The sequence below is a fragment of the Mustela lutreola genome, chromosome 7 (assembly GCF_030435805.1).
Source record: "Mustela lutreola isolate mMusLut2 chromosome 7, mMusLut2.pri, whole genome shotgun sequence".
NCBI classification, from domain to species: Eukaryota; Metazoa; Chordata; class Mammalia; order Carnivora; family Mustelidae; genus Mustela; species Mustela lutreola.
The window spans coordinates 121025735-121048672 of NC_081296.1; the positions used below are offsets into that span (position 1 = coordinate 121025735).

The window sequence follows — 22938 nt, forward strand, 5'->3', positions numbered from 1 at the left end:
GAGAGGGAACACAAGAAGGGGGAGTGGGAGAGGAAGAAGCAGGCTCCCTGCTGAGCAGGGAGCCCAATGTGGGGCTCGATCCCAGGACCCCAGGATCATGACCTGAACCGAAGGCAGATGCTTAATGATTGAGCCACCCAGGCGCTCCCCAGTTGGGGTTCTTGATGACAGCCTTTCTGTGTAGCTTGGACTTCTTACTGGATGGTAGCTGGTTTTTAGAGCAATTATCCCAGGACTAAAGCTTCTAAAAGACCCAGATAGATCACAAAGCTTCTTATAACCAAGCCTTGGAAGTTCCAGAATGTACCCTACTGTATTCTGTTGGTCAAGCCAGTCACTACGGCTCTCCCAGATTGGAAAGGTGAGAAGCAGCATCCAAACATCAGGAGGGAAAGACTGGGGACTACCAATTTGGAGACGGTCTACCACAACTTCCTTTACTGAGGTTGGAGAGGGAGAGGAAATGAGCTATGGGCTGGGGAAGCCAAAAGGGAAACTACTTTGTCCTTCTGTCTAGAAAAAGGTACTTTAAAAAAAATGTTTTTTAATTTAAATTCAATTAGCCAACATACAGTACAGCATTAGTTTCAGATTAGAAGTACTTCTTTCTCCAAGTCCTTCCTATTCTCTTAACTCACATCCCAAAGGACATTCTTAGACTATGTCCTAGGCCCAGAATTCTGGCCCAGAATGTGGAAGTGAGTGGAAAAAAAAACACATACATCATTCTCATTTGAGAATGAATTTGCTACATGACAGTTGCCAAAAAACTGCTTATCTGCCCAGTGTGGACTTTAAGGGACACGCTCTGGTGCCCATGACACCCCAACAGCGGTTGTCCTGGAGACCTGGAAGTCAAGGATGGTAAGGGAGCTTCTTGCCAAGATGACCTCACATCAAAATCTCTGCTTTCTTAGGACCACCTGGTTATGAAGCTCTGTAGCAAAGAGAAAGAGCCATAAATTCCTCTGGTGTATGGACACAGGCAGAGCAGAGTAAGCTGATACAGAGTCCTAGCATACATGTCATGTGATGTCCCTTTGATTCCTTCCACTCCCCATGACTTGCTTTGTTGGGGCTGTCCATCCAACCTTGCAGGCTTGGGCCCAGGAGCTTTGTTTGGAAGGCTGAGAATCACCTGGAGGTTTGAGACTGCCTTTCCCATTCATCTGGATAATTCAAGCATAATAACTCACTTCCAAATCTGCAGTTAACTTCCCTAGCCTCTGCCTGTCACTCCTCATTACACACCAGGGGAGGTGATCATTGCCAGTAGAAAGCAGGATGGAGTACTTTGGACATCCTAGTCTCTGCTACTAGAGAGACCTCTTCAATCTCCTCCCCCAACACAACAAAATGTGCTTAATAACCCCCTCCTCTCTTCCCTCCCTCCTTCCTTCTCTCTTCCCTCCCTCCTTCCTTTTCTCTTTCCTCTCTCCCTCCCTCCCTCTGTCTTTCTCAAGAAACTCTAGCACATAGATGAGATTAATTATATTCCTTAGTTCATGACCCAACCTCATCTTTGTACCATGCACACTCTACCTCTACTTAGTTATTTTTTAAAAAATAAATAAACACCATCCAGGCCACCACCCGAAACAAAAAAGTCAGAACCTTGACAATAACCAACAGATCTAACTCCCAAGTGACTGGAAACAGGAAAACGAAGCAGCCAGTCACCCAGTATACCCAAGACAGAAGAAGCTAGCTAGTACTTGAAAAGGTTTCACTGGCGTCCGAAGAAGCCGTCTTTTCGAAATGCCTTGATTTTCATACGGCCCAAGTGTCCCATTAAATCCTGCTCATTTGAAATCTGGGTTCCCAATTGGTATATCATTTTATTTTAATGATCTGTGCTTCCTATAGAAACACGGAAAATGACTATTTCTTTTTTTCAATTAAACATGTCACGGCCCGCAGATGAAAGGCGGTGTCTCCGTCTGCCTGCCCTCCGGGGAGCGGCCGGCAAGGGGTTAACGCAGGCCCGGCGGACCCGGTTGGAAAACTCTGGGTAACCCGAGCAAGGCCGGCCCGCGCGCATGCGCTGAGCACCCCTCGCGCTGCCGGCCCGCTCCCCGCTCCCGGCTGCTTCGGTGCACAAAGGCCTGCTTTGTTCCCTGGCTCTGTTTTAAATATCTGACGACTGTTTCCCCCCCACACCCCACCCCATCCCTGCGCCAAATCCCCGGGCCTGGCTGCAGGCGCTGCACAAGGGCGCATTGTGGGGCCGAACGAGGGGCGAAGGGGGCTGGGGGCAGCCAGCCCATTGGGGACGCTCTTGTTTCACCAAGTTGACTCAGCCATTTCAGTTGCCCAGGCTGCGTCTTGGGGGTGCATGCAGAGGCTGGGGGGGGGGGGGGAGTCCCCAACAGTAAGAATCAGAAAATGGGGACCCTGAGGGTGAACAGAAGCATTTCCAAAGCCCGCCTGGAAGGAGGTACTGAGGCTTCAGCGGAGCACCAGTCCCCGGAACGCCCCGGGGGTGCGAACGCGGGAAGTCAGACGCTTGGTTTCAGTCCCTTGCTGTGCATTTAGAAAGTACCTATCCCTCGGTCACCTTGAAAAGTGTGGCACCCCAGCGCAAACCTACCCGAACGGAGGGAGGTGGGGGTGGGGTGTGGAATCCTTCCTTCCACAAGTTTGGGGCCCCAAGGGGCCCTGCAAAAAGGACATCACCCCGGGCTTTCTGCACCCACAGCTTTCTGGCCCTCTTGTTGCCAGGTTTTAGGAATGGGCCCTCGGGGGGGAAGTCACACCTTCCCTGGTTGGTTCCTCCCTCTCAAGAGTAGGTAGGTGAGGACTGGGATGAAGTTCAAACAAAAGTAGGCTTTCAGCTCGCTGGAGCGCTGGCTCTGCCCGCACACCCTCCCTCCTCCTGTCCTGCGAGCTCCCTGCAGACTCCCAGGTAGTTTTCCTTCCCAGCTCAGGTGTTTGTTTACCTGCCCTGCAAGGAGGACGAGGTGGTATTCTTGCGCTGGGAAGGTTTGCAGCCTAAAAGTCACAAACCCCACCTCTCCGTCCCATTTTCTTCTTTAAGGGTAAGGGAACACTGCCTTTCAGACAAGGTCTCAGAAACTTCAAGCAAAACACAAAATGTGGGCCTTAGCCACTCTGGGAAGTGTTTGGGCCTCAGTTTAATCAAAAGGAGGTTTTCTTCTTTTTGCCTGACCAAAGCCTCCATACCCCTCAGAATCTTGAAGGGAAATTGTAAAACCTTCTACCCAGGGCAGGTGAAGGAGGAGGAACTGGCTTGGGAGGATTTGGTTCAGAAGCAAAGGACTTGGTCATTTTGTTGTGGTTGTTCTAGGCCTGATGGGGAGCCCCCAGAATACTCCTTCATGGTTTGTTATAAATCAGAGGGTTGACTTACATTGCCTTGGTCACATTTCTAGTTGCGAAGGCCGTAAGTGAATCCTGAGATGTATTTTTTTTAAATCACACTTTGATCCACATTTCACGTGTTGTCTCAGCTCACCAAGACTGTGAGTATTCAAGCTGAGAGAGCTCAAACAGACCAACCTCTTTCTTCTGCAAATGAGGGAACCTATCCAGAACCCCTCAGAAAGACGGGGCTGAGGGGGACCTGGAGGCCAGATCTCCTATGTCCATGATTGGATTCTTTCCCTTCTAATGGGCTAGTTAGGCATGGAATAAAGACCAGGTTTTCACTTACCGCTTCCTTCCAAATCCTTCCCACATAAAGGATTCTGATTCAAGAGTCAGAAGCTTTGAGGAAAGGTTCCTGGTATTCACACAGCTCTGCGGAGAGATGAAAAATCTCTTCTCGGCCTATCCCTCAGAACTGCTGAGTGTGCTAGGACCACACTCACTACAAGCTTAGAGACCTAAGTTACGTTCGGCTGCTGGGGTTGCTAAGTGGCAGGGAAATTCTGGCTGCCTGTTTCCAGGCACCCTTCGGTCTTCTTAGGAATTTCTTCAAGCAACACTAAGTGTCCTTTCACCACTCTGTTGGCCAGTAAGCCCCCTATCTCTGGGGATGATAACAGCCCCCAGCCCCTCTGCCTGCAGATCAGCTCACAGCTGAGTTGCTTGGGAAAGTGTTACCTAGAATTGGCTTCTCTCTGCGATGAGTGTGCAAAATAGGAAAATAGGTTGGTGGTCCCTTATGCACACACCTGCAGACTCAGAGATGTTGGAAGGTGTCCTAGGGCACCTTCAGTACAGTCAGTCTGCTTGGGGAAGATACAGTACAGTCTGCTTGGGGAAGAGCCGTCATCAACAGCCCCGTTGCATGACGGTACCTGTGTATCCGGGCAGGAGGTGGCAGGATTTCTACCCCACTGAGCCGCAGAGGGTGGGATCCCTGTAGATGACCTTCCACTCGCACTTTTCACTCTGGCCGACCCTTCCTTTTCATATATTCTACATTGACCTACACCATCGCCCCGGCGCCCTGTGCCAGCAACCACTGATCTGAAGCTCTCCCGAGTTGGCAGACAAAATCACGTTTCGAGCCATCACGTGGGAATGCTGCCTCGTGGCCAAGCGTTTGGTTTCAGCGGCATCACCTTTTGACTGTTCTGCGGTGTGTGTGCAAGTATCTGAATATGTTCTTGCATTTTGACCTTGTTATTTTTTAAGAATGAGTGGAAAATGGAAAAATGAAGTGCTGATGCTAGTGATAAGAAGGGCAGGTCTCCTAAACTTCATATAATTGAGACAAAGATGGAAATCATTAGGCGTGCAGCCAGTGGGGGAATGCGCGGCCTCCATCAGATGCTCCCTGGATTTCGGCCAGTCTCCTGTGTGCTCAGTTGCAAAGGAGAAGAATAAATTCGAGAGCGTATAGGACATTCTGGACCTAACAGGGACAAAGATTGTATCGAAAGGTGTGATTGGGTTTTCCCACGTTCCCTCCGTCCTAAAGCTGCATTGATTTAAAGACAGTTTTTCAGAGCAAGGGTGAGGGTGTTGCTGGGAGACTGGAAATCAAGAAATGAAGACAAGACAAGAAATCAAGAACATACAGTAGTAATGTTCAGCCCCCTGGGAACCGAAGCCTCCCTTACAGCTTTCAAGTGGGCTCTTTGCCTCTTGCCTCCACGTTGGCCAGCGAATTTTCAGGAAAGCCTTAGGTAGGAAAGGTGAGAGTGTCCTATGGGCACGTTCTCTGTGGGGGCCCCCCAGCACCAGAGCCAGGGATCGGGCCTTTAATCAATGCGCCAGACGGGATGGAACTCAACAGGGGCCCTCGTGCCAGGAAGTGTTCACAGCCCGCCTGTGCCCGGCTGACAGAAAACCATGAGGGTCAAAGCAAAGAATGCGGGGCTGGCCTTTCTGTTCTTTGGGGGCCCGCTCCCGTCATAGCCATCGCTCCAGCTGTCTCTAGAGGTGGGGAGGAGGCATGGTCTCCCCCTCGGCCATTGCACAGTCTGTGCCCTCTGCCTGGATCAGCTGCCCTTCCTCTCGGGCTGTAAGGCCAACTCCTGGCTGGTTGTTGAGGACTCGGCTCCGGGGTCTCCATCCCCTGCCTCATGCTTCCGCGCTGTCCCCGAGCACCCTCTGCCCACCTCCGCTTGGTGGAACCATGCCTGCTGGCCTGCAGGAGCTTTGAGGCCAAGGAGGTTTCCTGTGCATTTTCACATCCTCAGCACGCGTGCTCGGCAGCCCTCGGGAAGCATCTGCTATGTGACCAAGCAACCTAGGGCGCGGGAGGCCCTCTGGAAGAGCTCTGTAGCACAAGACTATCTGTCAGGGCTTGCGGGTGTGACCTGACACGGCCATTTTGAACCTCTTAGGCACTAAAGAAAAGCCCTTTCTTCATTCTCCAGAAGCCAAGCCATTCGTCTCTAGGTTGCTCTCGGTCTGCTCCCAAGGTGCCCCCATCTGGAGGCTGTCTTGCCCACACCGGTGTCTTCAGTTCCGGGACTGTTGTGCCACCCTGTTCACCTCCTGGACGGTTCTCTGTGAATACTTTTGCTAAGTAAACCCACTGACTTTTCCTCCAGCCATGGGATTCTTGCTGAATTCTTACCACTTTCCTCAGGCAGAAACAACCCAGAAGTGCTGTCTGATCCAAAGCATTTCCCAGGGAGGGCAGCCAAGTGAGTGCAAGAACCTCTCGGCCATCTGGGACTGTGATGTGATGTCTGAACAGGCTCTTTAGAAATACTCCAGCCTTTTCCAGGGATGCCATCCAGGCGGGGACACTCCACGTCAGCCCCTCTCAGTTGTCTGGGGGTAGATGCAGGAGTACTGGGTCGGAGGATTTACCTGACTGGGCTTCGGGCAGGCATCCCTGGGTCAGCTGTGAACAAGAAGGGGGTCCAAGCTCCGGTTTGCACCCCTCCACCCACAGAATGTTTCTGTGTCTAACACCCTGCCTGGCTGCCCTTGACTGTGACCATGGGAAGCCATGGTCTAAACAGCCTGAGGGGGCTCAGTTCAGAGAAGCCCACCCCTGGCCTGCCTCCCACCCCACCCAGCACGAGGCCCCACAGGCCCCTTTCTGAGGCACCCCCACCATCGCTGGCCAGCCAGCCTGCTCCCAGAGGTAGTGCCCTCCATGTACTCTCCAGGTCCTTGGAAGCTGGAGCTGCCTCTGGGGCAATGCCCAGAGTCCACTTGATAGAAAGCTGATTCTTTTCCTGTGGGGCAAACAGCTCTGATCAGAACACGTCTGTCAGGGGAGGACTTGGCAGAGCTGCAATGCCAGGCTCGGATGCATCTTTTCTATGTGATTTCCCAAAATTCAGGCAGGAAAACATGCCTTCCCCCTGAGCAGCCGGCTGCCCTGCCGGCGCTCGCATCCCCCAACGATATATAAAAGGAGCCAGTGGCCGGCCCCCAGCGAGGACAAGGCTGTGATTCAAGGAGGCTCCAGTGACATCCCCAGCGTGAGAGTGCAGCTGGGATGGTTTATGAACAGTGCTGAGTCCCGGGGGGAAGTCAGCCCTGTCCTCTAACCCACAAACGTCTATTGTTGGCTTTCTTGTTTTGCTCCAAATGTTTAGATGAGCTGAGAGCACAGAAAAGCCCCCAAATCAGGCCACTGGCCAGGGCCAGCCTGAAGCAAGGAAGCCTAGGGCTGGAACTCTATGGGACCCCCGCTGCCCCCGTTGTTCCCACCTCTCCCTAAGATGTGACCGTGCCCAGGGGAGGAGGTGACAGGGTGACCCCTTCCTGGCCAGGGCTATTTGGACAACAGTGGACTTGGGTTCCCTCCCACAGGCAAGGTGTGACCACCCAGACTCAGTTGGTGGGCACACAGACACCACCAGCCTTGTTCGTTACCTTGTGGCTGTCCACAACCCAAGCAGGCAGTTGTCTCCCAAATGCTCCTCCCAGATGCGGTCTGATGGGAATAATTGAGCGCTAGGCCACCGTCTACATCAAGAACTTGGGCCCTACGGTCCAGCCTCTTGGGTTTGACTCCCCGCCCTAGTTCTACATAGCTGTGCAACCTTGACCAAGTGACTCAGCCTCTCTGAGCATCAGTTTCCTTCTCGGTAAAATGACATCTACCTTGTCAAGCCATTGTGAATTTAACAAGGGAACCCAAGTAGACACTGGCACAAAATGAGCCCTCAGTAAATTCGGGTCATTTCTTACATTATTCTTACTCACCAGGGACCTCTATCATACCGTCCTGAAGCCACCCTCTCTGCCATGAGTACCCACTTTTGTACCTAAACCAAATACCTCTGACAGTCTCTAGTTGTGGGTCTGAGAACAGCTGTGTAAGACAAGCAGTGCCAGAGGAATGAAGGATGAAGTGCCTCATGACATAGGGGAGGAGAGAACGTGCTCAAAAGCCCGTAGCCTCCAGCTCCCCCTCCCCGCAGCCCCAGATCCCTCTCTCCAGGGCTCATGTTACCTGCCCTCCCCCACAGCTGGCGATCCTCTGCCCCACCGTGTGGCCCGAGTCCCAGCAACCCCCAGCCCTGCCCAGAGAGCCCCTCTCCCTGTGCATGCACCTTGACACGCACCAATAGCCCCCATATGTGACTGGGAGCTAGAGGGACAGAGATAAAATTTCTGGAAATTTTGCTGGACAAGCAGAGGTAGGAATCCAGATCCCAAAAGCCAGCCTCCGCAGGTCTAAGTCCTAAATGCAGTTTAGAAAGGCTTTGTTGTGAAGGGGGCGCACAGACTACAGAGGGACAGAGAAGCCAGGGAAGGCAAGAAAGAGTCCTGAGTTCCAGTCCTTCTTCTCCAGACAGTGCACATCCCTATTTGGAGATTTGGGATTTCTTCCTCCTGAAAAAACAGCACCAAGATGACCCCCCCCCACCTTTGGATTCATTAATCCTTTTAAGAATAAGGGCCTGGGAGCCTCCTGACAGGGCCATATGGTTTCCTTATCTTCCTAATCTCCCAGCACTCACCTTCCATTTGGAATGTTTATCCCAAGATAACGATCAGATTCCACTTAGGGTGATTGAATGGGGGCCCCCTTCTCCAAGCAGTCCCCCCACACCCCATTTCAAATGAATGGATGACCCAATCCAATAATAAATGAGCCAGGCCGGGTTCTGAGAATGGATAGGGCTCCTACCCCAGTCTCAGCCACCCCCCTCCCTGACACCCCAACCTCCTCTCCCTACAAGTACCCCCCTCTTTCACCGGAGCAGCCCCACTGTCAGTTGCTTTCCACAGTGGAATTCTGCGTACGATTGTTGTTGACCAAACCGTAAGTGCCCTAAGCGGTGTTCTAGAAGGCAAAGGTCTGACCCCAGATACAAAGGTAATGCAGCCACAAAGACAACCCCATATGCAATTTTATATTTTGTAATAACCACATTAATAAGGTAAAAATGGGGGTGCCTAGCTGGCTCAGTCAGGGGAGCATACGGTACGGCTCTTCATCTTGGGGCTGGAGGTGTGAGGCCCATGCTGGGTGTAGAGACGACTTCAAAATACCATCCTGGAAAAAGAAAAAGTAAAAATGAACAGATGAAATTAATTTTAAAAATACATTTCATTTATAAGTATTATTACATATACAATGTTTATCTACTATCATACAACGATACCTTTTATTGAGCCCCAAAATATCATTTCAACGTGTAATCAATATAAAAATAATCTGTGAGGTGTTTCGTGTTTGCTTTTTTGTACTTGGCCTTCAAAATCTGGTGGGTGTATTATACTTGCAACGTGCATGGATTCAGACGGCCACATCCTGGTTGCGGGTAGCCTGCGGAGGCTGGTGGCTGACGAATGATGGGGGGAGGATCCAGCTAGACTGTGTTAGGAGACCTGAGCCAAGGACAATTGTTATGGGCAACATGGCTATCCCTAGTGAGCTGGCTGCCCGAGAGCCTCTGTGAAAAGATGAGCAATCCATAACTTTGGTCCCAATCTAAACGGAAAACCAGACCTCATCTTCCTACTCCTCCTAGACTTTCCCCTCCCAGGAAGGAAATCAGCCAGAGATGACAATTTTGTTAAAAAACGGGTTGTAATTGTGATTGATATTAATTTAATGTTTGTCGTTTCACTTGCTAATAAAATTGTTCATTGACGCTTCTCCTTTAGGCTGTTCAAAGCTGAAGATGGGGCGCCTGGGGGGCTCAGTGGGTTAAGCCTCTGCCTTTGGCTCAGGTCATGATCTCAAGGTCCTAGGATCGAGCCCCGCATTGGGCTCTCTGCTCAGCAGGGAGCCTGCTTCCCCTTCTCTCTCTCTCTCTGCCTGCCTCTCTGCCTACTTGTGATCTGTCAAGTAAATAAATAAAATCATTAAAAAAAAAAAAAAGTTGAAGATGGCACCACTGGGCATCAAGCAGCCATGCAGTGGGCTCTATGGTCTTTGGAACAGGGGGAGGCCTGGCCCAAGCAGATAGAGTCAGATCACCAATGCCAATGGATGCTCCCTGATTCCAGGAAAGGGGAGACACAATTCGGACATTGATGGGGCACTCAAGCAGAGCTCCCACGCACCATTCAGATGTTCTGGGCAAGGCAACACAAGAGGCCTGGGCCTGTGTTTGGGGAGTCATGTGTGCACGCTTGGTTCCTTCTGCCCAGTGAATCTTCCATGAACCAATAATGCACAGGTCTCCTGCTATGCCCAGTGCCTTCCCTGATCTCAAGGTCAAGGTCAACATGATCCAAACAAAGAGAAGGGTGGGAGGGGAGGCCTCTGGCAAAGCAGGAGCATGTTAGGCCAGTCCTGAGCCCCGCATGGAAGAAAGGTGGGGAGCAGATTCCTGGTGTCCTGGGGGAGGACCTCCCCACCACCCTGTACCAGACAGAGCTGGCTCTCTCTGCTTTCATTTCCTTCGTGGTACTTACAGTCCTCGACAGGCCATTCTGTTTTTCTTTGCTGACCGCTGTCCTCAGTTTTGTATCTTGCTTCACTCCAGTGCCTAGAAGAGTGCCTGTCACTCTCCATAAACATTGGCTGACAGAGCACACAGTGCAGGGAGCTCGTGCCAGGAAACCGGCACAGGCCCGCCTGAGCCGGGAGCCCAGGAGTAGCCAGAGGAGGGAAAGGAGCCCATAGAAGAAACAGAGAGAGGACCGGGAGCGGAGCCGAGGGGGAAACGGAGACGCAGAGAGAGGCGGTGGTCCGTGTGCGCGATTCGTCCAGGGATGGGAGACGGAGAAAACTTTGGAAAAGTGAAGGAATGTGACTGCAGCACAAAGGCAGCGAGATTATTTTGTCAGCAACATTTGGATCCCATTGGTGATGAGAGACATGTGGGCCCGGCAAGGAGACAATTGTGGTAGTCAAGACAGGATGTGAATAAGACATAAAGAAGCGTTTCATCAGTGGGGATGGAAATGAACCAGGGCTGCAGTCGCCAAGTCAAGGAGTAGGAAGGGTCGGCCCCAGTGTTCCCGTGCGCGGCCTCTCGTGCGCCCTCGGTGCGCTCCACACGCGTGTGCACACCCGCAGACACGCACAAGCGGCTCACGAGGCGTGTTCATGCGCGGGCCCTTCCTCCCACGTTCTAGCTGACTGCCAACCCTGCTTTCTGCTTCAGTGTCTGGTCTTTGTCTTCTGCCTGCTTCTCCCCCATGACCGCCAGGGCAGCCGCCCTGTGGGCAAGGAGAAAGACAGGACCGAGAAGCTCTGGAGGAGGCCATGTCTTCCCCATCAACGAGGTTTGCTGCTGGCTAATCTGGGAGGGAAGAGGGCTTGAAGAAGGTCACAAGATCCTCAGGACAGAAGGGAGAGAAAAGTCCCCGCGAAGGAAGGCCTGAAGAGGAGAGAGACCCTCCTTTGAACGTGGCCGGGGAGGGCGAGCGTTCACGGACATCTACCACACGCTCACACATGTGTGGGCCACGTGAAGGTCGGAAATGGAGCCTGCGACCCGGAGGAGGCGATCGGCCTCTCGTTAGGAGTGGGTGGGGACGTGCTGGGGGATCCAGCTGAAATAAGGCTTGGATTGATGGCTCTGCTAGCCTAAATATAACTGCGCAGACAACTTCTTCCCAGCCCGGCCAGGCCTCAGAGCGAGCTCCAAGACCCCGTGTTGGAAAAGAAAAAAAAAGAGAGAGAACGTGAGGGGAATCCACAGATGCAAAAGGTCACCCAGCCAGCCCTGTGAGTGTGTTGGGAGGAGGAAGATGGATGAGCTGGTTGTGTATACTCCACAATCCCCAGCCTCACCCTCGAGAAAGAAAGATGGAGCCTTGCCGGGGATGGGGGCGGGGGGGCGGGGAGGCAGGGAGGGGAATCTGGCTGGCCCAGGGGTGACGGTGGGGGCCTGGGCGTGTGCTCGGGGCGCCAACAGTCAGGTAGGAGTGAGCACACACACCTGCAGGGTGGGACAGACAGGGAGGGCCCTGGGTGACACACAGGCAGAGGACGGTAGGCGCTCCTCAGTTGGTACGGCCGGATGACCCGAAAAGTCAGAGAAGGAGGGATTCTAAATGAGGGATTTTGACGAAGACAGAAAACATGAGCATGGGCAGGATACATTTGGGCAACTCTGAGTATTCTGATTTCACATGAGAAAAAGCCAGGGGCTTGAGGTCTCCATGCCTCTTCCAGAAGCTTGTCCTTGTGTCTGTAGATGAGAAGGAGGTCGCTGAAGACTCGGAGGCAAGACAGGGACACGCCCCAGATGGACTGAAGGAAGACTGGGTTAGCAATGGGATATAGGGGAGAGAGGAAGGAGGAGGCTCCTGGGGTGGGGAGAGCTCAGGAACACGAAGGTCAGTTAGGGATCTTAGTGGAGGCCTCCTGGCTACTGCAACAGCCTCCCCAGCCTGAGATACACACCAGAAGTTCATTTCTTGCTCACAGAACGCCAACCTGTGGGGCTCTGCTCCTGTGGTCATGCAAGGATTCTGACTGAGGGAAGCTGTGGGGCTCACCCTTCAGTAGACAACCATCTGCCACAGAACATGGAGGATCTCAGAGGTGGTTTTCCGGAGCCAGACATTGCATCGGCCGGACCTCAGCCTCTTGACCCCACCCACATGCAGGGGACCTGGACGGGGAGTCCCCCACTGGCCATACGTCTCTGCAGGGGGGCATGGCAACCTGGTGGTCATCTCTGCCACAGAACAGGGACAGGGACTGAGATCAGAAGGAGGGTGTAGGCAACAGAGATGCAAACGGGGAAGCAGGGAGAGTGTCCACATTTTGTAGGTGGGGGAGGAGCCAGAGAAGGAAAGCAGAAGGAGGCAGCTTGGAAAATAGACTCCATCACTACTGCAGACTTTAAGGAAGGGGGACTGAAAAAGAGCCCTTCGGTTGGAGTCCCACAGCCCCACAGCGGTGGGGCTGAGCCAGCTCTCAAGGCTTTGGAAAGCAGCCAACAGTGATTCCCAAGCACCTTCCGTAAGCACGTCCCAAGAGCCCCTGGGAAGGCTTTATTTTTGCTTAACAACACGCTGTGGTGCAGCGGCAGGAATATGGGTTAGGAGTCAGAAGATCTGGGTTCGAATCCAGATGTAGCCACCTTAACCTTGATCAAACGTAACCTCTCTGAGCTTCAGTTTCCCCATCAGTGAAATGGGCATACTGGTACTTACTCTCCAAGTTTGTCGTAAGGGTCAGCAGTAACCTGTTCTGTAAAGACTTTCACTTGGTGTCGATACTCGGTAAGTCATGCAGCAAACATTTACTGGGCACCCACTGAGGGCCAGGGACTTCACTGGGTTTTGAATATCTAAAGGATCCAAACAAAATTCCTACCCCCAAGAAGCTTCGTCTCTGACAGGTGACAGACATACCAGCAGGTCCTAAACTACAGTGTGGCAAATGCAGGGACCGAGGTACTCCTAAGAGCAGAGGAGCCGTGAGGAGCAGCAGCACCATGTGTGTGTTGGAGCTGGTGCTGGGACACAGATGAGGCAGGAGTCTCAGAGTTTAGTGTCTCTGACCATGAAATTGAAGCAGAACGGGTGGGCGATACGACGGGAGGTGTCTGCAGGACCCTGAGCGTGGGGACTAGCCCGTGTGGCAGCAGACCACAGAGCTTTAAGCAGGAGACTGATAATGGTCTTCTGTGTACACTGCTGAGCTCATCCTGGTTGCTACTTGGGAGGGAGGCTTCAAGAGAGGAGGCTAGAGGCAAGCAAGCCCAAGACCCAGCTCAGATACAAGACGATCAACGTCTGTAGAGGACAGTGTTAGTAGTAATGACAACATCTCTTACCACACAGGTGCCCTATGTGCCGGCCACTTGCTAAGGGCTTTACAAAGGGCTTTGTCTTTATTCTTTATACCCATTTAATAAATGCAAGAACCGAGACTAAGAAAGGTGAGGAAACAGCCACAAGGCCACACACCTAGTGAGAGGCAGAGCCAGGACTTTAACACAAAGCCAGAGGCCCTGACCATTTTGCCAATTCAGAAATATCGAGAGGACGGTGATTCCTGCCTCCCTCATCTGGGAAGGGGGTGCCTCCTCCAGCCACTGAGGCCAGAGCAGTGCCGGTCTGGGGGGAAGACAAGGAGTTCTGTTCGGGAAATGGTGGGTCTGAGGCTCCTGGAAGGGCACCTGATAGAAGTGTCCGGAAGAAGTCGGCGGGATCTATGTGGCCACCACAGCTATGAACATCATTGTCAACTCTGCTTTGGGTGCTACAAGGAGAAGGGGAGCCCAGAGGAGCATGGCAGCAGCAAAGGAATAAAGATTAAACCAGATGCCTATAAAATAAGTAAGTACTTTAGTTGGGCCGTCCTATTTCCTCATTGAAAGAGGAAGGTGAAGAAGTGGTCACAGGTGGACAGTAGAATCTCTCTCCTTCCCTGCCCTTCACAGGCACACCTCGGAGAAGCCGCCAGTTCCGTCCCAGGTCACTGAAATAAAACCTGCCAGATGTTTTGGCTTCCCAGAGCATATAGAAGTTATGTTTATACTCTTCTGTAGTCTCTTAGATGTGCAGTAGTATCACGTCTTGAAAAAAAATGCATATACCTTAATTAAAAAAATACTTCGTGGCTGGGACACTTGGGTGGCTCAGTCGGCTAAGTGTCTGATCAGGTCATGATCCCAGGGTCCTGGGATTGAATCCTACATTGGGCTCCCTGCTGAGTGGGGAGCCTGCTTCTCCCTCTCCCTCTGCCTGCTGTTCCCCCTGCTTGTGCTCTCTGTCAAATACATAAATAAAATCTTTAAAAAAAAAAAATATGGGGCACCTGGGTGGCTCAGTGGTTTAAGCCTCTGCCTTCCGCTCAGGTCATGATCCCAGGGTCCTGGGATTGAATCCCACATGGAGCTCCCTGCTCAGTGGAGAGCCTGCTTCCCCCCCTCTCTCTGCCTGCTTCTCTGCCTACTTGTGATCTCTCTCTCTCTCTCTGTCAAATAAATAAAAATAAAATCTTAAAAAAAAAAAAAACTTCATAGCTAAAAAGTGCTAACCATCAACTGAGCTTTCAGTGAGTCGTAATTGTTTTGCCCATGGAAAGTCTCCCCTTGATGTCGATGGCTGCTGGCTGTTAGGTGGTTGTGACAGTTTCTTAAAATAAGACAGCAACAGAGCTCACGATGTCAGCTGACTCTTCCTCCTGCGAACGATTTCTCTGTAGCATGCCACGCTGTTCGAGGGCACTTTACTTCTTCCAAAATTGGAGTCCATCCTCTCAAACCCTGAGGCTGCTTTATCAAATGCATTTATGTCATATTCTAAATCCTTCGTGGTTGGGCACCTGGGTGGCTCAGTTGGTTAAGCAACTGCCTTCGGCTCGGGTCATGATCCCAGACTTCCAGGATCAAGTCCTGCATCTGGCTCCCAGCTCCAGGGGGAAGTCTGCGTCTCCCTCCAACCTTCTCCCTTCTCATGCTCTCTCTCTCTCTGTCTCTCTCTCAAATAAATAAAAATTTTTTTAAATTAATTAATTAACTAATTAAATAAATCCTTGGTGGTCAGTTCAATAGTCTTGGCAGCACCATCCCCAGAAGACCATCCCACCTCAAGAAACCACTTTCCTGGCTCATCTGCAGGAAGCCACTCCGTCCCCCCGCCATCTGTCCAAGTTTGATCACGAAATTGCCACAATTCCGTCCCATCTCCAGGCTCTACTTCTCATTCTAAGCTCTCCGGCTATTTCCACCACATCTGCAGTTACTTCCTCCATGGCAGTCTTGAAACTTCAGTCTGTAAAAATCACAGTATCTGCAAAGCACGATAAAGTGAAGTGCACTAGGACGAGGTCTGCCTGTATCACTTCCTTTTATCCTGGTCCTCTGCGGAAGTGGCACACGTGTTCAGAACACATAACTCACGGAAAATACCATTGACGCTAAACACGTGCCAGGAAAGAAACCAGCCCAGTCCTCCATCTTCCCTTCTCTGGAAGGTCTGGGAGGGTCACCCACCCCTCCTCGAAGGCCACGCCTCAAGCCCAACAGCATCGGGTCCCAGCCGTCCCACTCCCTGCAGAGACACAGGTTCCCAGGGTAGAAAAACTGAGATGGGAAGGGGGACAGGGCCTCTCTGCATGAGAGAAGGTTCTAGAATCAGAAAGTCGCCATCTCTCAGCTTCCGTTTTTGGACTTGGACTTTCCCAGGATGGGTCGCCAGCCTTTCGCCAGAGCTGCCTATTCTTTGTTATGGGGGCACTCTGCCACTGTCTGCCTCCATCTGTTCCCTCCTCTTCTGTCCCAAGACTTCCTCTTCTCCCTTCCTCTTCCTGGGCCTTGTTTTAGGCTTACCCTGGTCATCATGGCATCCTCATTCATGCAATAAGCATTTACTTATTCATCGTAAGTCATGCAGTGAGCACTACTGGATACTCAGACTTGAAGTCTGTCCCTATGGTCTTTGGGGGTGGGGGAGGGCCATGCAGGGTCATGTGTCTGCTCCCCCCTTCCAGTGCCTGACCATGGCCCAGGACCCCTGCTGTAGGGCCTGCTCCAGGTCACGTGGCTATAGGACCTATCTCTTTCTGCCACTTCTCTTCCCATACCTCCCACCCCACCGCCGGCCCCATTAAAACCACCCCTGGGAACCCTTCTCTGTGAGACCATCTAAGGGCCATGGGCAGCAAACCTCTGAGGCATGGAGGCCCTCCTGGGGCCCCATCTGGAAACAGGTTTCCCTACTACCTTCTGAAGCCCACAGACCACCCTAAGGGTTGTCCTCCTTCCAGAATCACACCCTGAAGAGGAGAGAAAGCTTGAAGTATTGCCTCCAGGACATTTCCCGGCTCCCCTTGGGGATCAGCCCTTCCCACCCTCCTAGCTGTGGCATCAAACTTGGCAACGCAGGTTTCCATCAGACCCTGAGTCAGTTTTGTTTTATTTTCTTTTTCTTAATTGGTTTTACTGACCACCCCCTCCACCCCCCAAAAAGGTTTTGTGTGCTCATGCTGGAGAATTAGTCAAAACAGAACTGTACCAAGAAGAGAATAAAAATTACCCCTCGTGTCACTGCTTCAGGAGGGCCCTTGTTGACATTTTGTGTTTCTCTCCTGAGTGTATTGTTTTATGCACTTGGGCTCATAGCTCTGGCCCCCCTCTTCTGTTTTTAAAAAAATTTTTTTACTGTGGTAAAATATGCTAAAAGTTACCATCTAAACCATTTTTAAGTATGCAGTTGGGGGACACTAAGTGCATGCACAGTGTCCTGCGACCATCACTGCCGTCCATCTCCAGAACTCTTTATCATCTGACAGAACTGAAACTGTCCCCTTCGAACGCCAGTTCCCCATTCCTCCTCCCCGACTCCTGGCAGGCGCCCTTCTACCGTCTGTCTCTAGGATTCTGACTACTCCCAGCATCTCCTGAACGTGGAATCATACAGTACCTGTGTTTTTGTGACAGACTTGGGTCACCCAGCGTCGTGTCCTCAAGGGTCATCCGTGTTGTAGCCCATCTCAGCACTGCCTTCCTTTTTACATCGGAACAGCGTTCCACTGCAGGCAGATGCCATATTCCGCTTATCCATGCCCCCGCCAATAAGCACGTGGGCTGTCTTCCTGCTTTAGCTCTTGTGAGTAATACTGCTATAAACACGGGTGGGCACATCATCTCCTGGAGACCTTGCTTTCACTTCTTTTGGGGATATACCCAGAAGTGAAGTCGCAGGATCACATGATACTTCTATTTTTAATGTTTTATACCTTCTCATACATGGGCTGTACAGATTGGCATTCCCACCAGCCACACCCACGGTTCTAATTTCTTCTCCACGTCCTTCCCAATGCTTGTTCTTTTCTGGGGTTTTTTGATAGTCGCATCCTAATGGGTGTGGGGCCCCTGCTGGGTTTTAAAGTTTACTTTCTTTTGTAAGTATTGGCATTAAAAACTTTGGACACAGGGGCGCCTGGGTGGCTCAGTGGGTGAAGCCTCTTCCTTAAGCTCAGGTCATGATCTCAGGGTCCTGGGATCAAGTCCCACGTCGGGCTCTCTGCTCAGCAGGGAGCCTGCTTCCTCCCCTCTCTCTCTCTCTCTGCTGCCTCTTTGTGATCTCTCAAATAAATAAATAAATAAAATCTTAAAAATAAATAAATATTTTTTTAAGAAACCAACTTCGGACACAGACCCCTCTCTCATTCTCCTATTGCTGGAAGTTTAGGAATTTTTTTCTCTGTGTATTTTTGCTGTTATAAATAAAATTGCAAACACAATCTTTGTTTTGTGCATAAATCTTTGCTGCAGTTTAGATTATTTCCATAAGCAGGGATCGACAGGCGAAGTGCAGGATCCCCAGTTAAATTTGAATTTCAGATTAACAATGGGTAATTTTATAGTGTAAGTTGCCCAAACTATTGTCAGAAACAAACTTATCCTTAAAGAGTACTCATTATATGCCTGAAATTCAAATTTAACTGATTATCCTATATATTTTTATTTGCTAAATCTAGCAAATTTACCAAAGGTAGAATTCCCAGGAGTGGGATTAATGGAACAAAATTGATGAGTGTTTTCAAGGCTCTGGATGCCTATGGCCAAAGGTCTTTTCAGTAAAACAAGGCCAGCTTCCTCTCCCCCAAGAGTGAATGAAAATGCCTGTTTCTTTACAAAGGTGACAGCTTTGAGTTATTTCAACAATGTGGATGGAACTAGAGGGTATTAGGCTAAGCGAAAAAAGTCAGTCAGAGAAAGGCAAATATCATATGATTTGGGTCATATGTAGAATTTAAGAAACCAAACAGATGAACATAGGGGAAGGAAAGGAAAAATAAAATAAAATAAAAACAGAGAGGGAGGGATACCATAAGAGACTCTTAACTATAGAGAACAAACTGAGGGTTGCTGGAGGGGAGGTGAGTAGGGGGATGGGGTATCTGGGTGATGGGCATTAAGGAGGGCACGCGATACGATGAGCACTCGGTGTTATATCACTAAATTCTACTCCTGAAACCAATACTGCACTATATGTTAACTAACTTGAATTTAAGTTTAAAAATTAAATAATATTTAATAAAGTAAATTTTTTTGATAAAAGGATAAAGAAACAAAATTTTGCTTCTCTGATAAAAAAATGATCATTCAAAAAGTTTTGATCGTCAGTAAAACTGACCCTTCGTTTCCCAAGGCTGGTCTTTTTATGTTAACTCCATGCTCCTGACTTGGCTTATATTTTTGTTTTTCTTGTCAATCTACAGGGACTCTTCCAAGATAATACCTTATGTGTTTCCCATTTTGCTACAAATATTTCTCCCAGTTCGTTGTTTGCTTTTTTAATTGTCTACTATTTTCCAAAGTAAACACATGTAAAACATTACACCTAATCAGATTTCCAGTTCTTTCATGAATCTTTCTTGCCATGGCCTATAGTCCCTCCTCATCTAGAGATTAAATGTATCTATACACCTATATTTCCTTCTAGATATCTGTACAGATTCTTTTGATTGTTTTTTTGCATTTAACTCTCTAAACCATATGGAGTTTATTTGGAAACAATGTGCAATGAGCTTCTAAATCCATTTTTCTTAAAGTGACCTTATTTATGTCATTTAATCGTTCATGCATTCAACAAGTATTTATTGTGCATCTTCTGTAGGTCAGATGTATTTTGAAGATTTCTTCCAACATTAACATTCTAAATATAAAGGAACTTCTATCTGTGTATTCTCAGATCATTGGAGGATGTTGACATGATTTGTTTTTCTTGTTGGTAGTTACTCTTGTAGCTTACATTAATCAGTTTTACTGCAGCTTAATTTTGTTTCTCTCCTTTCCAAGAGTTTTACCTCCTATTGCCATATTGTATGTTACTACATGGGAGGAAACTTCAAAATTATTGTTACAGAATAAAACTGCATAGTAAAGTAGTAGCTAGCATCCTTCTTTATCCTTGCATTTAACAAGAATTCATCTAATGTTGTGCCATTAAATATAGCTGTGGCTTTCTATTTAAGATACAAAAAAGTATTTTCATGGTAACAAAGTAGTTGTCTCTTCTTATTTTCCTTAGAAGTTAAAAAAAAAAAAAAAAGGAAAAGTTAAGAGTGCCAAATTAATTTTTATTGAAAGTATTTTGTAGGGGTGCCTGGCTCTCTTGAGCTCAGGGTTGTAGGTTTGAGCCCCACACTGAGTGTGGAGATGACTTAAAAAAAATAAAATCTTTAGGGAAAAAATGAATATTGTATCATTTTCTTCTTGTTGAGTTTCCAGTTGTGAAGGACAAATACTCCTCCTCTTCCAGTGGGATTGCATAAAGCAGAGTTAGGGTGAATTTACACAATCTCCCTCATGTTTAACAGTCTTTTTGTGAACAGCAACTGTGACCTTGAACTGTGTGTTAAGGTCGATTGCACATGCTTATTACAAAAAAAAATTGTAGACTTGAAAATATATATGTGTATGTTGTGTTTATACTGTATGTATTATAGTAAAAAAAAATTTTTAATAGACATCCTAATCTTTTTCACTTACCCCAATAAATGAGCTTGCACATATCCTACTTCAGAGATCAGCCATATAAAAGATGAGTATTGGTAGGATATTTGTGGGTTCATTTTACCGTAGGCATTTACAGGGTTCTGCGGAACATCTTCACATTCATCTCGATCAGTCACCAAGGATTACAAATAATGTATTTGAATTTGAATATGCACACTTCAAAACGCCCTCTGAAGCTTGAAGAATTTTTAAACTATTGAGATGAAGCTCAAAGTTGGCAAAAACTCTCATGTGCGGCGCGCACGTACACAGTGAGAGAAAATCAAGTTATTCAACTTTGCCTGACCTTGGGCAAGTTATGTAGTCTCTGTGGGACTCAGTTTCCTCATTACTAAAATGACAGGGTTGGTCTAGATGACTGCTAAGTCCCTTCCTGCCCTGACATCTTGTAACAGCGATGACCCTGGGGAAGGTACTGGGGGAGGGAGAAGCAGAGCTGTGAGTCAGCCCAGAGGACAACTCTGTCATTAGGAAATCAAGCAGAGTGCAGTTCTAGGACAGATGGCCAGGAGCACAATGTGCATGGAAACAAATACTGGCCATCCCCAGGGGCAACCATTATACTAGTCAAAGCATTGGAACATGAAGGATTTGGAAATCTTTAGGAGGGATGAGAAAAAGACAACTTAAGGACTAAAGCCTTGGAAAATGGGTCCTCTGGGGAAAAGTCAGACATGGAAGTCCTCAGGTTTGAGAAGCACACATTAAGATGGGTCCAGCCTCAAGCTCCGGGCATGCAAAAAAGTGTTTAAAAGAGATAGCAGGAGTCTTAGACGAAACCCTTTTTGTTGCAGAGGCCGTAGCTCTTAGAAATCCCCAGACAGAAACACAAGCTTAAGCAGACTCATGAGAACAGCTGGGCTGTGAGGAACCTACACACCTCTCTCTCCCTGGTTTTGCATTCTTCTTGTTCTCAGGAAACACGCCCTCTTTCCCCTTCACCAAAGTATGGTCAGCTTCCAGACAAACATCAGGGTCCCCACTCCACAGCTACATTTTCACCCCAGTGTCCATTGCCAGTTGGCCCGGTCTTTCCATTTTTGATCCTAGATTCCTCTGAAAGGATTTCTTTACCTCAGCTCATCTTTGTGAGCCAGGCCACCCCAGTCACTGGTCATCATTGGTGAGTCACCAATTAGTGGTCATCCTTGGCTCAGATGCCTACCCCTGGTCCAATCACATTAAGAGGGAAGATGAGGCATGGGCTGTAGAACATGGCTGCTGAGGACAGATTTCCTCAGATCTGCATGTGGGAAAGACTGCCCATGAGGAACACCTTCAGCAAAAAGACCAACTGTCTTTTAATCTGATCCCGATATGAGAGCAGAATAAGCCTGACCCCGAGCTCCCATGTAGGAGTCAGGAAGAACACTTCTCAGGACACTGCTGAAAGAATGTGAGATTTGCTGACAGGGCTGCCTTGAGGGGACAGCCTGGCTGCAGGGCCTCTGAGAGTCACCTCTTGGCCTATTGGCCTATGAGAATATAAAGTCACTTTCCCTCATGGAGCCTAATGTCTCTCAGGAATGTCTAGTCTTTGCTGATGGGAAATCAGCTGTTTGAGGACTTTACAAAGCATCAAATCTAATTAACCACAGAAAGAGTTTCACTGCTTAATCAGAAGATGCCAAAAACAACTCAAGGACCTTTGGGCCCTCCCAGGCTGGCTTGGCCTGTTTTCAGCCATTTTGAATATCCAGTTTCTTCTTGCTTCCCTGAACAATATAACTCAATACCTTGGAGTCACTATCCTCCCACTCTTTCCCCCCCCACCTAAGATTTTATTTATTTATTTATTTATTTATTTATTTATTTATTTGAGAGAAAGAGAGTGCATGTGAGCAGAGAGTTGGGGGAGCAGAGAGAAAGAAGGAGAGAATCTGAGCAGACTCAAAGCCTGACCAGGAGCTCAGTCTCATAACCCTGAGATCATGACCTAAGCTGAAATCAAGAATTGGAGACTTAACCTACTCAGGTGCCCTTATCCTCCTGTACTTTTTTTTTTTTTTTCCATTCTTTTTACTTATCTGAGAAAGAGAGACAGAGCCTGGGAGTGGTGAGTGTCAGAGGGAGAAGCAGACTCTCTGCCGAGCAGGGAGCTGGATTTGGGGCTTGATCCCTGCACTCCAGGATCATGACCTGACCTGAAGGCAGATGCCCAACTGACTGAGCCACCCAGGCACCCTCCTTCTGTACTTTAATGTGCCCCTTTTGCTCAGCATCCTGCTCATAAGTCCCCATCTACTTCCAGGAGATAGAAAATGAGCCATTAATGAACAAGTGGCCAGGGTGATGGTTTACAATCTCTTTCTTACACTGGGTTTAATCACTCTACCAACCTCAAATATAGGTAAGCAAAAAAACCCACTTACCTCAAATGCAAGGGCCTTGGGAATGTAGACTGCAAACGGGGTAAGACTTCATCTACCCAGAACACAATTCCCCAAACACCTCACTCTCTAAAATCAGCCCAGAACCTGGAGAGAAGCCAAGTGACGTCTAAGCAGCCAAAATTATCTTCATGGGCTCATATTGGTTTATTTAAAGTAGCATATAATTCAAAGCAACTGTCCCCAGGGAGCTAGATGAACTATTACCCTCTACGAAAGACTGGATGAATCCAAGTGGAAGAGAAAAGGCTAAGTTCTTCACTCAT

General features: G+C 49.1%; 2 long non-coding RNA genes across 4 annotated transcripts; both read right to left on the reverse strand.

Annotated features, from left to right (window-relative positions):
* Window positions 1–4976: 4976 nt before the first annotated feature.
* Window positions 4977–8590, reverse strand: LOC131836722 (uncharacterized). Its single transcript, XR_009355736.1, has 2 exons — window positions 6533–8590; window positions 4977–6268 (listed from the first exon to the last, which is right to left on the reverse strand). It is a non-coding gene; the product is annotated as an uncharacterized LOC131836722 (long non-coding RNA).
* A 140-nt stretch (window positions 8591–8730) lies between these two features.
* On the reverse strand, window positions 8731–22699 carry LOC131836721 (uncharacterized). 3 transcript variants are annotated; one of them, XR_009355735.1, is made up of 4 exons: window positions 22655–22699; window positions 17179–17287; window positions 10258–11984; window positions 8731–8887 (listed from the first exon to the last, which is right to left on the reverse strand). It is a non-coding gene; the product is annotated as an uncharacterized LOC131836721 (long non-coding RNA). The 3 variants fall into 3 exon arrangements; XR_009355734.1 differs by lacking the exon at window positions 22655–22699 and having other exon boundaries at window positions 17179–17556; XR_009355733.1 differs by lacking the exons at window positions 17179–17287; window positions 22655–22699 and having other exon boundaries at window positions 10258–12693.
* Window positions 22700–22938: the final 239 nt, after the last annotated feature.